A 20,331-nucleotide genomic window follows, 5' to 3' on the forward strand; every position below is an offset into this window, starting at 1 on the left:
TTTGAAAGACACCATTAGGCCTGCGTTATTTAATATTTGATGGTCGTGACTACTCCCATCTTAGTTGTAGGGCAAAATAGGAGTTTCTCCAACCCCCAACAATTTCAATAAAGGTTTTACAAATTGTACCCATTGTGCCAGTGTCATACTTGTGATACCATGCCTCCCCTACAATACCCCATACTTCCATGTATGTCTAGATGTCCGGAAATGTGATAACTACTGAGACAAGGAAGAGCGGGGACTACCTAAGCAATAACTACTTAACAAGTACTGTGAAGAGGAGGAGGTACAGAACAAGGAAGAGCTATGGTGAGAACTTGAATGAACAGTCTAGACTTCTGTGCCCGCTTACGATAAAAAAACAAAAGAAGGACTTACCATGTTGTCAAGAAATACGTGGAGGAGTTGCGAGTGTGGGAACCCTTCGGCGCGGAGGACCGAAGAGGTTTGGGACTGGGACGCTGGCAAGAAGGCAGAGGTGTCCTTATCCTGTCGGCCGTGGACGGACAGACTAGAAAGCTGGCGAAGGAGAGGTCAAGGCACGCAAGGAAGCTGGCTACGCGGTTGAGTGCAGACGCGCATCCTGTGAGGAATCACATGCTGCGGAGCCACTGCAGCACACCGGAGAGCGAGAGGACATGAGAAGCCCGAAACAAAAGACAGAAGTGTCCAAGACTGACCGAAGGACACCAGCAAGAACCCCACAGGTACATGTGTTGTCGGGACGGTTGGCAGGACTGAAATAGAGTTCTGGAGGACTCCAGACCCACAGAGACGGGGTGAAGAGGGAACCCCTGGGGGAGAAACAAATATTAAGAACGCCAAAGACATAAATAGAGAAACTCCGGTATGGGACCAGCACCCACAAAAGAAGATCCATACAAGTCATCTTCTGCCAGAACCAAGCAGTAGAGAAGTAACAGTCTGGGACCCACGCCCACAAGAGAAGTACAAACCATCTTCTCTGTGGCAGTACTTGGCAGGAGAGTGAACAAAGTCTGGAGATGAGGGAGCATGGGTCAAGGACCCTCAAAATGAAAGACTGAAAGTGTTGAATTGTGAAAGAGGCCAGGGGAAGGGAGTAATTCCCTCTGGTTGAATCAAACTCTTAAGTCAAGATACCAGGAGAAGGGAGTCATTCTCTTGGTAACCAAGGCCAGGGGAAGGGAGTCATTCTCCTGGTAACCAAGGTCAGGGGAAGGGAGTCATTCTTTTACCAACCAATGTTTAAGTTTAAAAGACTTTCTGATACAAAGTGTTAAAAGATAAGCAGTGTGTCTGCCAAATAGTCATTCCCCTAAGAAGAAGAGAACGCCTGGAAGTGAACTTGTATCACCAGTCCAGAAGAAGGGGGTCATTGTTCTGGACCAAGGTGGTCTAACTTTATCTTTAGTTTAATTTTAGGTGTAAGGGACAGTTTTAGGTGTAAGGGACCGAAGTAAGATTTTGGCACAGGACAGTTGACTATTGATTTACACTGACATTCTGACAGAACCCTTAGTGTTTTAGATGAGGCAAAGAACCCCCTCTTAGAGATGGGGAAAGTTTTAAATATTCTCTTTATTTTCTTGACTTATAAAAGGCTGCAGCAATCCCCATGCAACCTGTGTGTCAGTCTCCTCCTTCTGCAACCTTACAATAGTTATGGAACAATTTTAGGTGAACCCGCTATAAATGAGAGCTTAAAGCCCTCGCTAGCCAGACCTAAACTCCCCAAGAAACTAAACACGGACATTGATACATGGGCACTCACCATTGCACCGCTAATGCCTTTAAAACTCATACTAGCCCTAGTACAAAGCTTCCCACAATAGAAATTAAGTAATTTTAAACTCATCCAGAAATGTTCTGTGACAAATCTCAAGATGTCATCCCTGCTCCCCGAGAGGGGAGACCATTTCCATGAGGTCAGGGAGGTGAGGCAAACCAAATACCAAGGACTGTCAGGATGTCCGTCAAAAGTAAATAGTCCATCGTCTTGTGTCATAAACCTATGTCCGTCCCTTACACTTGAAGCTAAACTAAGGGAAACTGGTGATCCTCTTGATTCTGGATTGTCTCTGCAGTTCAACAAAGGTGGGGGGAATGTCTCCCTTCCCCTGGCCTTGATCAGACTTCTCTCTGCAATTCAGAGCATCATACTTCTTAACACAATCCAAAACATCAGGTATCTTAACGCAGTTCACAATGGCAGGGGAATGGCTACCTTCCCCTGGGGCTTCCTTCCCAATTTTGAAGTCTCTCACAGGTCCCAGACCTCTGCTTCCCTCTTTCTGCTTGGGCCAACTTGTTTCACTTCCCCGCCAAGTATGGTCCTTTGTAAATTGCTCTGTTTTTTCCATTCTTCTCATGGGATTGGGTCCCAGACCACTCTTTGCGTGCGGGTACTTGAAGGCCTCTTCTTCCAAGTACCACCACAAGGAAGATGACTTGTGTTGTTCTCACATAGCTGTGGGTCCCAGGCCTCTCTTTGCCTTCGGATACTTGGGGCCCTTTCCTCCCAAGTACCGCCATGAGGAAAATGACTTGTGTTTATTTTGTTTGGTGGGTTACAGAACCTTAAGCCTTTCTTGTTACAGGACCGACCTGGTTCACTTGCCTGCAAGGTAGTGCAACTATGAAGATTCTGACTGCACCTTCTTAGTTTCCCTTCCAGCCACCCAGAGTGGAAGGGAAGTGGCCCTATCTCTAGGGAGCGTTGCAGGGGGCTCTGGTCCGCCCGGGAACACATCAGTCTCTATATTTCTCTGGGCAGCCCAGTCTTCCCTTTACATGTTTTCAGGCTTCAGGAGCACCGGAAGCTTCTCTCTGCCAGCTCGCCTTCTGTTCCTTTAACTCTGCACTTGCTCTGGTCCTTCCAGCTCCACCGTTGCCGTCCTGGTCTGCTTCCTTCCACCTTCTTGCACTGTGCTAGCTCCTCCAGGGAGGACTGACAACTGCTTCCTGAGTCAATCTTGCTTTTCTACTCTACATTGACCAATGAGCTGCCAGCAACAACTAGACTGCTCTTTATGGTTCTTAGGAGTACTCTTCATGGTTCTGCATCTCCTCCTCGTCCCAGTACTTTTAATCTGCATGGTCTCCTGAGAATCAATGGAGTTCTTCGTCGTCTCAGTATTTGGTAATGAAGCTCTATCTAGGTAGTTCATATTTTTCCTCGTGCCAGTACTTTTAAAGGGGACTGAGTTCTCAACCTTATAAACATACATAGAAGAGTCTGGTATTGAGATGAAGGGGACAGAGCAGGAGTGTGTGTGGGATGGTGGGGTATTGTTTGAACACCTCGTTCTCCCAGGATAGTCATTGTTGGTCCCATCAGAAGGGGCACCGCCTAGGGAAAAAGGAACAACAAACCAGAATGTTTGCCTGGCTGGCTTTCGGGACACTGTAGGTGGTTTTATTCCCTCTGTATAGAAACGTGTTGGGGTTTCTTTGGTTCTTATTTTTCTTTCCTTTAGGGGGATGGCTTCTCAGGTTTTCATCCCAATTCACTATTATGTCACTCGGCTGGACATAAAGGATGCTAAAATAAGATTGGCCAGTCCTCAAACCCTCACTCCTCTTAAAAGGGCAGTGTCTCGCCACATGACCAAATTCGGTTTTGGAATGGGGTATAGAGGATGGCATAGCTACATCTTTACCTCCTACTGTGGGAGCGTTGATTTATTGCTCACTTTCCCTAGGTTTTGGGGTTGTCACTATTTCTTGAGAATTGTGAGGGAGCTGGATAGATGGTTCTCACTTCCCTTCCTGTTTTATCTGGAACTTATATTCCGACAGTCTCCCTATTTATCTGTTGGAAGGGGCAAACTTGGAGCTTGTCCTTGCAATGTGGGAAACTGTCCTGGTGGGGACGGGGCGATCAGAGAGTAAGTCTGGTCCTCTTGTTTTAATTCCGCCCTGAGATTCTATAGGGGTTCCTCAACGGAGGGCAATGATGGTACTAAAGAGTTAGGAGGCTGAGACTTTCCCTGGTAGGTAGCACAACTAAGGTCTGGAGAGTGGGCTCCTTTGATTGTTTTGACAATTTACATTCTCAGTGTATGGATTGCTATTCCCAGTTCCTCTAAGTCCTATAAGGTTCTCACCTCAATGTTTTCTACTCCCCATGGAAAGCGATTTTCCCAAGCGGATTCGTCCTCAGTCTGGTCGCAACCAAACAGAGTCTAACTCAGTTTTCCCTTTTCAGTGAAAGAAAAAAAAGTTCTCGGATCCAATTCTCCTCAGGTTGATTCTCAGGGTGACCGTTGTCTCCATCGGTCAGACTGGATGAAAATTGCATTGGTTTTCATACATCAGGTTCCCCATCAACTTGCCTCTTTCAATTCTTACTGGGCTTGATGAGAAGTTCAAGAGGGCAAACTATTTGCTCGCTGCAAGACAGGCGGTGTAAAAATGTTTGCTCTCTTTTGGCCACTTGCCCCAGGAGGGATAATATAAGTGACTAAACTAGGGGGTCGTTTTACCTGTAGGTCTAAGGAGACGGTAACCTTGTCTCTGGCAGCAACCAGATACTCTTGGGGACAAAAAAAGATTATATCTGTTCCCTGCTACGGTTTTTCTCAAAGGAAGTTGATGATGCAGATAAATAGGCGTGTACCAATTTCTGCCCCAACTCATTATTACTGTACAGGTGAGAAACGATACACGCTGAGGCAGCCATAACACCCCATGAGCTTTGGGGTGAGTGAAGATCCATGTTAAGGTGGATTCCACAAAAAACAATATTTTAACAGTCAATGCACATGCATCTACCATCAAGAATGAGTTAGGCTGTGGGACACTAGTACAGATTAAAACTAGGTTAAAGAAGGCACATGTAGTGTGCTCTAACTAGCATAGAAGGAGGACTCCTACGTAACAAGAGAGGGACTAACTACACTAATAGGGCAGAGGAAATTATAATTATGGAAAGATGCAGAATACACGGGCAGGGTAACCAACGTATGGCAGATGTACAAGATGTGAAAAACATGAACAGAAACTAATATGGGTCGCAACATGGAGGCGAGAGTGCAGAAGTACAGCCATTTCTTCTAACACAGAGGCTGCAGCAGGCCTAAGAATTAGCAAAGCCTTAGAATCTAAGATGCTGAAATCATAAAAAGACATTTATTGAAGAAGCTTGAAATTGCCCAACCAGTAGTTCTTAGTAAAGCGCCATGGTCAGAACATGAGGAAGGGAGTAGTGGATGAGCAGAACATAGGCACGAGATAACAGTTCCCAGGACGCAAGGCAGTATACTCCCAGGTTAATTAAGTTTCAACAAGAGCACAAACCGCCATTGATGCCCAGGTGCATGAGATCAGCATGCCAGAAGACTCCATAGAGAACAGATGAAGGGTACCTCAAGTGGTCACAAAGAAGTATAATATGTATTGTGGAAATAGCTAAAAGCTTAATAAATAGGAAGACATCCTTTCTCCAACATGGTCCCCACACGTGATGAAGACACTGAAAACAATGGATTTTCATTATGAGCAAAACACTGATTTAGACACCTAGTGAAACTCCCTAGTATACAGACTAGATGCAAGGCCAAGTACAAAGGAAATGATCGGCCTTATTGCCTGTGAATGACGAGGAGCTACTTTTAATTGAAATTATTGCAGACCATGGACTCCCCACCATATGTCTCTCTCATAGCTTCATGTCTCGTCAAAGGTTGGTGAGTAAATGGCCAACCAACAGAAATCCCTCTTGCCACTCCGCCTATAATGAACAGAGACAACAAATCAAGTGTAATTGTAATGAAAGTAGTATCTGTAATGGTCTAGGCACAGGAGGGGCCATCGGATATGTTTTAGCCAATGATGGAACTAACACCTATATATTCTATTTGTAGCTTGGGATACTAACCAATACAAAATACTCATAAGGTTTTGCAATCAATATTGTAGTATGGCGCCAATGATGACGTGCTTCAAAATCATTGTGTTGTTGAGAGCTGATTGTATGCTGTCCTGGTCAAGTTTCAATGCTTTGAATGAAGCTGAGTTTTACCATGCACTAGTACTCCATTATTGAGTATTGTTTTTACTAGGGAGGCAAACTGGGCCCATCTCTACATTTGGTAGCAGAGCATGGTTCCCTAGTTTTGCGGACTATCGAGGATTCTTCCCCACGTCACCGTCAGGCAGCGGGACCGGTCTATGTAGAGCAGACTAACGCGCATTTTAGAGAAGAAATCGGCAGGCACTCACGTTGATGAATAGTCCTGCCCAGTCTTGCAGAGGTGACATGTAATTTGATTGAGTCATACACTAAAAAGGGGTGATGAGCGAGTGAGGAGCCATCACTGGATTCCTTCCCCTCTTTTTTACCTAGATAGGCTTGAACATCTTTCATGTATAACGATGGAATCTACATTCTTGTCATTTTAAAATGATTTATACATACCAAGTGCCCGGAGATACAAGCAACATAATGCCTTACATAGACGAGTAAACTCTGAAAGCACTATATACTAGAAGGGAACACGACACAGTACTAAAACAGCTTAGGCCCTAAGGGTAATGTTCAGTATTTCAAAACTGCCCATTGTGCACTGCAATGATAAAAAGTGCAATGTGCAGCCCTGATCTTGGAGAATGATAAACATCCATTTATTCTTATTAAAAAGGATTTTTTATGGTAGGTCACAAGAAGGAACAGTGTGACCTAGCCTTGGGGAAGCTTTGGGCTTCCGTACAAGAAATCCCAGTGGGGTGATAAGATGTACCATCCAAAATCACTTGTAGCCATCTCTTCAGGGAAACAGGGACATGTATTCAGCACATTCCTTGATGGCGTCTCTGACTGAAAGTGCAGAATGAGCTGTGTGAACTGGTGTGACATCAGTGAGAGAATTATACAACAAACCTATAAATTGCGCCAGCAATTATTGGAGTTAGGGGTGTGACAAGACAGGACATTAGAACCACTACCACATAGAAATGCATTGGGGAACCAACAGTCAACTGTCACAGCCCAACAAGGATCAGGATCCAGCTTCAGGTAGTTTCCATACCCCAAAGTAGGTATAAAGGTGGCCAGCAGACTTCATTCTGAAGGCTGGCAGACGAGGCATGCAGATTGGATAATGACTGTCCTGAGGGAGGCCATCCTAGGAGAAGCAGTCCAAATAGGGCTCTGGCCAAAGACAGCGCCCATGGAGTTGACTCTTGATACAAGCGCAAGAAACACCTTCTAAGTCTTGGGTTTCAAAAAAGCTCTTGAATTGATAAATGGCTCATAACATGTCTAATATTGACATATTTCCTGGAAATATATACTAGCAATCAAAGGGTGAACTAGATGCAAGCATTTGCATTTGATTTGGTGCATTGGGTATCAGCTTTCTTCCATTTCTGAATGCACTGGTCTATAATAGAGAGTGGTGCTTCCAGCATCCATGGCTGAGGCTTTGGCTATGTTTTATTGAATGCATTTAAAGCCTTACATATTAACTGCTGCGGAGTGTGGAGGACGAGTGTGGAGTCTGCGGGAGCTGCCACAGTATTCTTTCTAGTTCTATTGAGGAGGAGCCTATTGCCTCTACTAAACCTACAACAGACAGCGGAGCGGGCCGCAGAGTGTGGAGGACGAGTGTGGAGTCTGCAGGAGCTGCCACAGTATTCTTTCTAGTTCTATTGAGGAGGAGCCTATTGCCTCTACTAAACCTACAACAGACCGCGGAGCGGGCCGCAGAGTGTGGAGGACGAATGTGGAGTCTGCGGGACTCGCGGAAAGCAGCAAGCTCCAGGTAAGAAACACACCTGGAAGCGTGCTTTTCACCCTAACCTGCACCGGGTCTAACAAACATTGATAGCTGACAGAACTGATATCTAAGACTAAAAGACGGCTGGAACCTGATCCTTCATAACTCACAAAGTATCTATCCCAGGAACTGCCTGCTTGTGGGGATAGCGTGTGGGGGACTGCGGGACTCTGTCCTTTGACCCTCTCGCCTTGAGCACCCCCTGCTCTTTTGATCTGACAAGTCTGCATGCGGAATTGCGAAACACAGATTGCTAGCTGCGGGACTCGCACGTGGGGACTGCGGAACTTTGTCCTTTGACCCATTCGCCTTGAGCCCCAGCACTTGGTGCATAAGATGTCCGACTCCCCGTCTTGTTGTTCTTTTTTTTTCTTTTAATCTCAGCACAATTGAATTTCACCACCCCTCCATGACTACTGCCTGTCTTCCTGCTCCCTCCTGAACGTTTGTTTGCTGGTGAAGAGGTCGGCGCAACCGGCCTCGGCTCCAGACCTCCCAAACCCGCTCTACTGTGTCACACTCAATCAAGCGAAGTAGCCCGACCAGTCCTTTGACACCGCCCTGCCCAGCCCGCCGCGCCGCTTGGTGTGGAGGAGCGGCACCGGCAGCCTTGGCAACAAGCACCCTTGGCCCGCCCCCCCTGGACTTGAATCTGTATCCGGGATTAGCTGATATCAAAGACCAAAGTCATACAAAACACACAAACAAAAAAAACACTCACAAAATAAAATAAACAAACCAGAATAAGTATGGCAGAAGTGAAAGAGCAGGTTGAGCTGAATATACACCCCAATACCAGGATGCGAACAGAAATCATGGAGGAAATGCGTATATCAACCCGCATTCCAATCTCAGCCAAGGATGCAGACAGCCTACTAAACTCCTACAGACAGGCGGACTGCGACATATCTAATGTAGACAGCCAAACCTGTCACAGTGATGCAGAAACAAACATGCTAGATGCTCCGACAGCCTCAAAGCTAAATAGCGTTAATCCTCGCCACGGAAACAAAGAAATCAGCTTTGAGGCACAATCGACCGTAAAAGACAAAATGAAGCACTGCTTGATTGAGTCTAACACTGTGACCAATTTTACAGAAGAGAAAACCAAACAAACCATACTGAAAGATATACAGCAAACCATACCTAAGAACTAGTCCTCTGCCTCAACGGGAGTGCAGTTGCAATCGACCTAGCCATCTACCACATTAAGTGAATTTAAAGAAGAACCAGGGTCATCAGGAACCAGCGGCGAGTATGAAGCGAGAGGAAAGGACCGATCATCCATTCTCAGCCTATTCTCACAAAAAGAGAGCAATGCACGCAAAGACTCAATGGAAGAATCATTATGAAAGCATAAGGACCCCTGAACAGAAAGCCACAAATACATTCCCCATCAATGCTAAACGGATGGAGCGATTATCACTCGATCTGACTGAAATTGAGGCTTTAATGGAATTACAGGACAAAAATAGAAAGCTCAAAAGAACAACAAACCAAACGTTCCTTCTGACAAGCAGAACCGAGATGAACCCTAGATTTAGTAATCATATGGTCAACAAAAACCAATCAATGTGCCCAGAGAAAATGGATCCAACGAATGAACAGAGAAAGTGCACTTGCGCAACAACTTTGACAGCGCCCCAAGAGTCTATAGCGACCTCCATGGTCGACCTCCAAAACATGTTGATGGCGGTGACGACCCAAACCATGATCCCATACATAAAGTTCCATGAATCGAACATGGAGACTGTGAAAGAGCACACGACCTTATTGGCCTCAATATATGCCAAACAAAAGAGTCTTGAAGTGATAATAGCAAAAATCCAAGAACATCTTAATAAAGAAGCAGAGATCAGCTACAACTGGCAACAACGACTTGCTGAAATAGCAAGACAAGACAGATCGGATAAAGCCGCACTAATCGAAGCTCTTATCGCCATAACAGCGACAAAAAGTTGAATACACAAACAGAACCCAAAAAAAGAAGTTAACGGTGATAAATTAAAAAGGTTTCTCAAACGGAGAACAAGAACATTGACTGCAATATTCTACTAATTGAGCTAACTCCAGACTCACCCTCCTGTGATGCTGCCAAAATCTTGTCCTCTGAAGATTGACCAAAATCCTAAAACAGACACCCCCATAGGAAAGCCAAAAAAGGGGACGCAAAATTACAGCATCTTTGAACAACAAAATCCAAGTGAAGCACCTAAAATAAAAGAAAAACCAAAAAGACCTTAACTAAAAAGCGTCAAAATGGCTCAAGAGCATTTCTGAGAAATCTAATGCACAGTGTAAACGAAAATAAAAAAACTATACGCATCCAGCGTCAAGAAACAAAAATAGACAGCTCTAAAACGAGCATACCAGTGCAATCTAATCAGCAAGGACATTCAAAGAAAGCATCAGAAGATATTCAACAAACCAACAACTCAATCCCATTTACTGGAACAGAGGACAGTGACGAAGGAAACATAGAATCATTGATGAACTTGTCAACATACTCTGAACAATAAACTGAACATAAAGCGAACGAAAATCCTGAGAAACCAACTGAACAGGGAGACCAAATCAACACGTCATCAATGATAATACTGGACTGCTATGAAGAGACCCACGAAAGCCCAATGATAACTGCAGAGATATCATGTGAGGAGATCTCAGATGGCGATCTAACTTCGTCAAATAACTCTTCAACCGCTACGCCCTCAGAGTCAGCGAACTCGGACCAAACCTTGAATCTAAAGGACCAGATGCATCCCAAACCAAAGAAATCTAGTCAGATAGAACAAACGAGCCCACTAAAATACCCACAATTTGTTGACCCACTTCACAAGATCCATTGGTATATATTAAGACTAGAAAGGACAACAAATCGTGATGTAAAACTGATTATGAATAGGACTAACACCCTTTGCCTATTTCAAGCCATCCCAAATTTAAAGTCGATCACCACGAAAGATTTGAAAACAATTGAATTCATTAACGACAAAAGTCTGGACGACATTTTGATACACTGTCACACAGAAAAAACTCTGAGGAAAATTGCTTCATCCAAGAAAGACACAAAATACCTTGGTTTCGATTTATCAATAGTAGAATGCTTCGATCAGCAATATGAAAACATATACCATGAGCACGTTCTAGAAAACAGCCAAATGTATTCAGAAATTAGCAGCACCGAAGACCAAGAATACACCAAGCTCTGGGACCCGCACAACAAGAGCTCCAATGAAAGTGACATCAGCTTCTACAACACTAGTACACATCAGCATAGACCGCGAAGAGCAGGCATTAGGAGAAGTATTGACAAATCCCCCTTCTGGAGAAACCTCGACTCAACAAATAGCACCAATGATTGCAACGACAAAACTTCACTATAACAACGAAATTCAGATATTAATCAGCTCGTGACATGTTGTTCATGGAACACACGTGGTCACTCACATTTGTTCCACAAAGCACATGCAGGTTTGAATAATGCCAGCATAATATGCTTACAAGAGACGTGGCTCACTGTTCCTCCAATCTGCGAAGGATAACTCACGGAAAAGAATCCCGCAATTGCAGGAAAGGCAGGTAGACCATCAGCCGGTCTCATCACCTTAAACAGACGCGACCTTTCCTATGAGGTCATAGAATATACAAACCTAGACTCCTGCGCACAAAAAACAATGCTCAAAAAACGAATATCACCGGAACTGGAACAAACCACAAATGATGTAGGGAATCCCTCCAAATATCTGAGCATTACCAACTTTTATTGGAACCCAAAGAAACACGAAGACGAGCAGACAACAGACACAATCCTTTCCATAATTGACATCAACACACAGAAATACGAAGGTATAGACCACATCTTATGTGGCGACTTTAATTTCCATATTTATGATTCGAAAGGAAAAAAGCTAGAAGAACATTGACTTGAACCCCGTGCAAGAATATGGTCAGCTGAACTAGACAAGGAACAAGTTACTTACCTGTAACTGTTGTTCTCCAGCATGGGTCCAGCATGGGTCTGGCATGGATTCACATGCTCATGAATATTCCCCGTCGTCAGGCTGGGAATCCTCGGTAAAGAAAAAATCAGTACCAGTTTAGTTTCTGATCTGTCTTTCTTAGTAGTAACCAATCACTGGTCTCTGGGTCATACTGCCCTCAGCCAATGACTGCCCTCTCCCTAAGCCCCGCCTCTGGCAGCCATCCTCAGATTTGGTAGCACGCAAGTGGCAGTATGACCAAGTGAAGAGCTGCAGAGGGGTAGGCGGGAGGGTTCGCATGTGAATCCATGCCAGACCATGCTGGAGAACAACAGTTACAGGTAAGTAACTTGTTCCTTCTCCAGCATGGGGTCTGGCACAGATTCACATGCTCATGAATAAAAGAATACATAGCAGTACACACATGCACAACCACGGGAGGTGGCAAAGGCTCAACATTAAGCATTACATCCAAAACTCAACATTAAGTAATTCTTACCTCCTCACCAGGCTCACCTTAGGCGAACAGGTTGCGCAGCACTGCTTGGCCGACCCTTGAGTCCCGATCGACGCAGTAGAATCTTGTGAAGGTGTGCGTCAACCTCCACGTAGCAGCCCTGCAGATGTCCAGCAAGGACACACCAGACAGGAACGCCGTGTTAGCAGCGATCGCTCTGGTCGAATGGGCTCTCGGACGGCAGGGCAGAGGTCGGTTTGCCAACCAGTGACAGTGCATGATGCAGCCGGAGATTCACAGACCCAAAGTTCACAAACAGCTGTGACGTCTTCTGAAAACTCTTCGTGCTGTCCACATAGAACTTCAGCGCTCTAGCTACATCCAGCGAGTGCAAAGTCCTCTCGGCCGGCGTCGAAGGCGACGGGAAGAAAACTGGTAACACCAAGGGCTCGTTGAGGTGGAAGTCCGATGGCACCTTGGGCATGAAGGAGGGGTGCGTCCTAAGCACCACCCTCGTGTCATGAAAAGTCAAGTATGGAGGCTTGCAAGATAGGGCCTGGATCTCTCCCACTCGTGCGGAGGTGATGGCCACAAGGAACGCTGTCTTCCATGACAGGAACTTCAAAGGCGCCAAATGCATAGGCTCGAATGGGGCCCCCATGAGCCTGGTCAGCACCACATTAAGCTCCCACGCCGGGGCAGGAGCCTTCACCGGCGGGAACGATCGGAATAGTTCCTTCATAAATTCCTTCACCAGGCGATCAGACCACAAGGACGCCCGTCCCATAGTCCTGGTATATCGTGAGATGGCAGCCAGATGTATTTTGATGGAGGCGTGAGCCAGTCCAGCTTTGGCCAGCGACAGTAGGTACGGCAGTACTTGAGGGGCCGTAATCCGCAGAGGGTTAATCTTCTGTGCACGGCACCAGACACAGAACCTCTTCCACTTATGACCATAACACTTGAGAGTTGAGGACGCCCGGGCTTTTGCAAGAACCTCTCTGCAGTCAGCTGGGATATCGTACCCTCCAAACTCTAGTGCTGCAGGAGCCAGGCCTGCAAGTTCAGAGACTCCGAGTCGTGATGAAGAATGGCGCCTCCTTCTCTGGAGAGAAGATCCGTGTCCGCCGGCAGCTTGACTGGTGGGGACGTTGACAAGTCCAGAAGGTCCGGGAACCAGATCTTCCTCGGCCACGCCGGTGCGACGAGGATCATTCTGCACCTGGACTTCTTGAGCTGGTTGATGAGACGGAGCAGCAACGGCAACAGAGGGAACGCGTATAGAAACAGGCCGTCCCAAGGGAACGAGAAAGCATCGCCCATGCTCCTCGGCTGCGGGAACCTGCTGGCGAAACTCTGGCAGTTGGAGCTTGTCGCCGTCGCGAAAAGGTCGATCCGGGGTTTGCCCCATCGTCGAAAGAGCTGATCCACCTGGTCCTGACATAGTTCCCACTCGTGGCACGAACGCAGCTCCCTGCTGAGTGAGTCGGCGATGGTGTTTTTTATTCCTGCTAAGAGGAAAGGAACCAGAAACATCCCCTGAGCGACGGCCCAGTGCCACAGATCCTGGGCCTCCTTGGAAAGGGCTGGGGATCTGGTGCCTCCCTGCTTCCATATGTAGAACATCATGGTGGTGTTGTCAGTGAAGATCCTCACCACTTTGTCCTTGAGGGACGGAAGGAACGACTTGAGTGCCCAGAACACTGCTCGGAGCTCCAGAATGTTGATGTGGAGAGACCTCTCCTCCGGGAGCCAAAGGCCTCTTGCGTGGAGATCTCTGGTGTGGGCCCCCCAACCTCCAGAGAGGCGTCCGTTGTCACCGTCTCCTGAAACGCCGGGGTCTGAAAGTCCGTGCCTGTAGTGAGGTGCGCACGGGTACCCCACCATAGGATCACCCGACGGAACTCCTTGACGAGAGGGATCCTGTCTTCGAAGCAGCCCGTCGCCTGAAACCAGCAGGCGTCGAGGAACTCCTGTAGCAGACGCATCCGAAGTCTGCAAAGGGGTACAAGGTGGATGCATGAGGACATCATCCCGAGGAGGGACTTGATGGACCTCACCCTGGCCACGTCCGTGGCTAGCAGACACCGCACCTTGCCCAGAATGGCCTTCGTCCTCTCCTCCGACGGGGAGGCCAATTGCCCCACTGTATCGAGCTTCGCTCCCAGAAACAGTGCTACTTGCGACGGAACCAGGTGGGATTTGGGGTAGTTGATGGCGAATCCCAGTTCCGTGAGCAGCCGGACGGTCCTCGCTGTGTGTTCGACGGCGAGTTCTCTTGTCCTTGCCCGAATTAGCCAGTCGTCCAGTTAGGGGTAGACGTGGATCCCCCTTGCAGGCGCAGCCGCGCCGCCACTGGTGCCAGGCACTTGGTGAATACCCTGGGTCCCGACTTTAATCCGAACGGCAGGGCTCTGAATTGGTAGTGGCGTCCCTGAACCACGAACCTGAGAAACTTTGTGTCCTTTTAGAATGGGGATGCGGAAGTAAGCATCCTCCAGGTCCAACGACGATAGGAAGTCGCCCTCCTCCAGTCGTCCCAGCACGTGCTGGAGGGTGACCATCCTGAATTTCTGCGCCTTGATGTACTTGTTTAACCGACGCAGGTCCAGGATGGGGCGCCAACCGCCGCCTGTCTTCTTTCTGACGAGGAAGTACCTTGAGTACACTCCGGGGCCCCAGAACCTCCTGGGGACGAGCTCGATGGCACCTTTCTTGAGCATCGCCCTTACCTCCAACAGCAGTTGAGGTACGTGATTCTCCTTCCTGGCCGTGGGAGGAATGCAAGGACACTTCTTTTGGAATTCCAGCGAGTGCCCGTTGGCCAGGGTGTCCAGCACCCAACTGTCGGTGGAGATGGACTCCCACACTCTGACGAACTTTGTCAGCCGGCCTCCCACCGGGGTGCTTCGGTGGGGGCCCGACGCCACAGCCGGTTTAGTCTTGCTTGGAGGAGGCCTTGCCGCCTTGGCCTCCTTGACGACGACGGCGGGATCCCCCTTGCTTGCCGCGACCTCTGTAGGCCTCCTGGGACGAGGAGCGGGCCGCCTGGCGGTATGTAGAAGAGCCACCGCTGGATCCCTTGGAGGCACCCTGTCTGCCTCCGGAGCTCCGAAAGTGCCGTCGTCGTTGAAGTACCCCTAGGGCCCGGGCCGTCTCCGAGTCGGTCTTGATGGCCTGGAGCGACTCATCCATCGTCTTCCCAAAAAGGTTTTGCTGTTGAACGGCATATCCAACACTCTGGTCTGGACGTCCTGGTGAAAGTCCGTTGCCTTGAGCCATCCTCGTCATCGGAGGCAAACCCTGTTGCCCAGTTGGCGAAATCCGGTATCGGCAATGTCCGTTGCCACCGTTATGGCATGATCCGACGCCACCTCTCCTTCATGCAGAATTTGTAGGGCCTCCGCCCTCTTGTCATCCGGTAGGAAGTCTAGCAGGGGAGCTATCTTGAACCAAAGCTCCCTGTCGTAGCGGGCCACGATCGCTAAGGCATTGGCCGCCTTAATCGTCGTCGCCGCCGATGACGAGATGACTCGTCATCCCATGGAGTCCAACTTCTTGCCCTCGCTGTCGGGCGGGGAAGGGGAAGTGGAAGTTGAAGCTGCCGCACCCGCTGCAATCTTCTTGGCCACTGCCGAGACAACAGAGTCTGGCGTGGGCTGGGCCCTGAGGCACAAGGGGGCGGCATCAGGGACTCTGTACTTCTTCTCGTACCTGTTCCTCTTGGCGGGTGTCGTGGAAGGGTTCTTGAGGATAGCCAGCCCCCCGTCCCAGATGTCGTCAAGCAACAGCACCGCGAGGACCGTCTTCCTCTTGGCCTCTCGTTGTTGGTAAAGAAACCCTTCCTTTTTCTGTTCCTCAGGGCAGAGCTGGAAGAGCTCGGATGTCCTGGTTATCATGGCGTGAAAGGAGCCAATTTCGTCGGGTGGAGAAGCCCGAGGGGGGGGGGGGTGATGACGGGATGTCCGTTGTGTCATCGCCACCGTCGTCGTCTGTCCCCGTCGCTATATCCGTCGCCGTATCCTCTCTAGGGTCCAGCGAGGGGGTTGAGGAGTCCACAGGCCTCACGGGCACGAAGGGAGGAGTGGGGTGGACTCTCCTCCCCTTGTTCGGAGGGATTCCCGACGGGCCTGTTCTGGATCCTCCGTCGGGGTCCGTGGTAACCTCGTCCTTATCTCAGTACATAAGGATTGGATCGCCAACAAAATGGCCCCCGAGCTATCCTGGGGCTCGGGTAATGGCTGCAACGGACGGGATGGCTGCTCCACTGGGCCCTCTTCGTCGCCATCGTCGCTATCTTCGATCACATCAGCGGGAACCGTCCCCTGGGATTGAACCTTCTCGAACTTCTCGTTGAGGCCTATGAACCTCTCGTTGAGGCCCTTCCCGGTTTCAACCAGATCCTCCTCAGAGGCTGATTCCGATTCTGTAATGGCCACCGCCCCCCCCTCTTTTTCCGCCGGGGTCTTCACGGGGTCTTAACGATGGGCTGGAAAGAGGATTCCCTCAGCGGTGGCAGGGATACTCTGCGCCCAGAGGCCGTTACCACTGGCGTAGTCTCAGCCGGCTTCGCCAGGGTCGCAGCGACCACTTCGATAGAGGCCTTTGCCGGCTGAATCAAACCCTCACCACCTTGGGTGCGTCCTGGGCCTTCGCCTTGGGGGGAGGGTCAGCGCCTCGCTCCCCCTCTGGTCCCTTCGAGATCGACCGGGGCCGCTCCAGCAGCTTACCTGGGTTCTCGGACTTCCTCTTCCCTGAACCAGAGCGCTGGCTCATGGTTGAACGTGCCGGGGAAGCCGGGGAAGCCGCGCCCTGCCTGGCAGCCAAAGAGCCCGACCTTTCGGCGCCCCCGGTGCCCGCGGTGCTGGGCCTTCTGTTGGGCCCCCGTCGCCGGGGCGCCCTCACAGGACTTAGAAGCCCGCTCAGACTTTTTCTTCGCCTTCTCACCTGCCCTGCCCTTCTCCAGCCAGGCGGCGAGGCGGGAACGACGATCTTGTTTGGTCCGTTCCGAAAGGTTCTTGCAGAACGCACAGTCCTTCTCCATGTGCGTCTTGTCCTCATGAAGGCAGTAAAGACATCGCGAATGCTCGTCCTCCTTGAAAACATTTTGTAATCCGCATCCAGGGCAGCACCTGAACAGCTTGGATCCGGGCGTCGAGCTTCCCTTGTCCTGGGCCATGTCGGTTGAGGTAGGCCGCAGATCTTCCGGAATCCTCCAAGAAGCGTAAACTCAACGAAAACTTCACCCTTGAGGGGCGTAGAAGAATTCCGAAACGGGTCCCTGTTATCGGAAGTAGAAACGGTAGAGCTTGAGGCTCGATTAAACTGAAAAAATGAGAAAATCTCCTGAAAAAGCGTGAAAACGCAGCAAAAACTCGAGAGCTAAAGCACGAGGACACCCAACACTTGAACGTGCGGTAAAAATCTGAGGATGGCTGCCAGAGGCGGGGCTTAGGGAGAGGGCAGTCATTGGCTGGGGGCAGTATGATTCAGAGATCAGTGATTGGTTACTACTAAGAAAGACAGATCAGAAACGAAACTGATACTGATTTTTTCTTTACCGAGGATTTCCAGCCTGACGACGGGGAATATTCACGAGCATGTGAATCCATGCCAGACCCCATGCTAGAGAATAGGAATTTCATCCGCATGGATGCAATAAACAAAGACACATTGACCCCCACTCCATCCTGGTCATGTGGAAACAAGAAATCCATAATAGACTATTTTTATGTCACAAAAAGTATTTCAGCAGCCATCAAGGAAGTGGAAAACATATCCAGAAACCTAAGCGACCATTACATCCTGAAGCGTTCGTGGGACTCCAGCGGCACTTCCCCAAGGAGAATACACATCCCTCCAATAACGGTAAACTCCAGAATGAGCCGACTCAAAATTGCCCACTATAAACTAAAAACCTTGACGGAAACACTCAAGAAAGCTGATTTAAAAGACAACAGCAAAATAAACTACGGATGTCTGCTGAATCAGTTCAAACTGACAACCGTCCGGAAAGACCTTCAACACCCGAGGCATCAGTACACCTATATTGACTAGATTGCTGCAAAAAAAAAAGAAATGCAAAGAGAAGTTAGAAGAGCAAAACACGAAACGAGTTTAACCAAAAAAATAAAAATACATAGAGCCAAGCAAAAATTGGTTAACAAATGCGAAAATGATACAAGAACAAGAGAATGCAGAAAACATGATGTGTATTCTCAGAAACAGCACCACCCGACGTCTGTGGGACCTGCTAAACTCGAATACTAACGAACAAGAATAAATGATAGTCAATGTTACTGAGCAAGACTGGACCAGATACTTCACCGAGTTATATAAAGAAAGACCTGCAATCCAAGGAAAAACCATCACCTAAAAGGAAAACACATGGGAAGTTGTATATGAAGTAAAAGATCTTGAAAATGCGATCCAGACCTAAATGCATCACGTCCCCTGGCCCCGATGGGCTATCAAATGCAATTCTCAAAAAGGATCCTAAACCATGGGCGGAATTCTGCGGTGCAATCAGACCTAATCAACAGCACCAAAAGGATACCTACATCTTGGCAGTTGGCAACAATAATCCCCATATACAAACAGGGATCCACCAAAGATCTGATGAATTACCGACCTTTGGCATTACTAGATCCTTTGGGGAAAGTATTCGCAAACCACCTCCTAACAAGATTAAATGCATGGTCAAAACTGCCTTACCACCGAGCAACTCGACAAACGGGATTTGTGAGAAGAATTGGCACAAACATAAATCTATTAATTTTGAACATGCTAAAACAAGAAGCGGACAAGATGAACACCCAAGTGTATGTTGCATACGTAGACCTAAGACTCGTCTTCGACACCATCAACAGGGACCTCCTGTGGAAAACAATGGAGCTATGGGGATGCCCTAGCGACATACTAGCACCTATAAAACTCCTATACTCGAACACCACGATCCAGGTGAGAATGACAGCAGATGGGATCGTAAGCAACAAAATCAGAACATGGCACGGGCTCAAACAAGGCTGCACGTTGGCTGCTGCCCTATTTAACCTGTTCACATCTGACTACGAGGAAAGCATCAACTCCCCTAATATCAACCCCCCGAAACTTCAGTGCGGTACCATGTCTGATCTATGCTGATGACATTCTCCTTGCAAAAACGCCATGTGGTCTTCAGATTGCACTAAACAAAACGATTGAATACATGGATCACAACGAACTCACCATAAATATAAAAAAAACAAAAGTCATGCCTAACACGGAAAGCCCAAGGTAAATTGAAACTCCTGGTGTTCTTCCTTCAAAACCAACGATTGGAACAAGTCACCACATACAAGTACCTAGAAATTTGGATAAATCAATCAACGAACGAAATTCCTTGGGCACTCCACTTAAAATCAAAAGTCAAATCGCTGGCCAGACAGGGTTTAATCATCCACCGGAAATTGGGTAAGTTCTCGATCAAACCTGCCTTAGCTTTTTACAAGCAAAAAGTAACAGCAATCTTGACATATGGGGGTAACATGGATCAATCTATATGGATCCAACTTGAAGCCATCTACTGGTGGAAAATTCCATTTCTACCACAATCAACCCCCATGCCACGTATACGCTACGAGCTCGGCCTTCAATCTTTGCAATCCATAATCACATGGAAAATCCTTGACACATACAGGAAACTGAATAACAAAGACAACATTGCAACACTTGATATATTTAGAGCATCGCCATCAACACCAAACAACTCTGTACTGACAAGATGGAGAGAAGCGGTAGAGCTCATATGCTCGGAAAAAAACATATCACTCGACATGCTGATAAAAAGGCCTCAACAAGCCAAAAAGCATCTGGCTAGACTAGACTGGATTGAGACAGAAAAAAAGAAAGATGAATACAAGCTAAATCTTAAATGTGACGAAGCAGCAAGAGCAATAAACCAACTGCCCCATTACCTCAACCTATTCCCAGATTGCCAAATACGCGACACCTTCCTAAGATTTAGGTTAAACATCCTTCCGACACGACAAATTTTAGGCATATGGACTCTGAACCCCTCGAACAGTGCCAACTGCAGATTTTGCAATGTCACTGAAGAAACCATCAAACATATAATAATGGAATGTGA

General features: G+C 48.0%; 1 protein-coding gene across 3 annotated transcripts in view; it reads right to left on the reverse strand.

The window, feature by feature from the left end:
• The window catches only part of EXD1 (exonuclease 3'-5' domain containing 1), a 1,277,614-nt gene that overhangs the window by 90,989 nt on the left and 1,166,294 nt on the right, over positions 1 to 20,331 (reverse strand). The window lies entirely within an intron of this gene.

Source organism: Ambystoma mexicanum, chromosome 14 (genome assembly GCF_040938575.1).
Source record: "Ambystoma mexicanum isolate Mex_15411 chromosome 14, UKY_AmexF1_1, whole genome shotgun sequence".
Lineage (NCBI taxonomy): Eukaryota > Metazoa > Chordata > Amphibia > Caudata > Ambystomatidae > Ambystoma > Ambystoma mexicanum.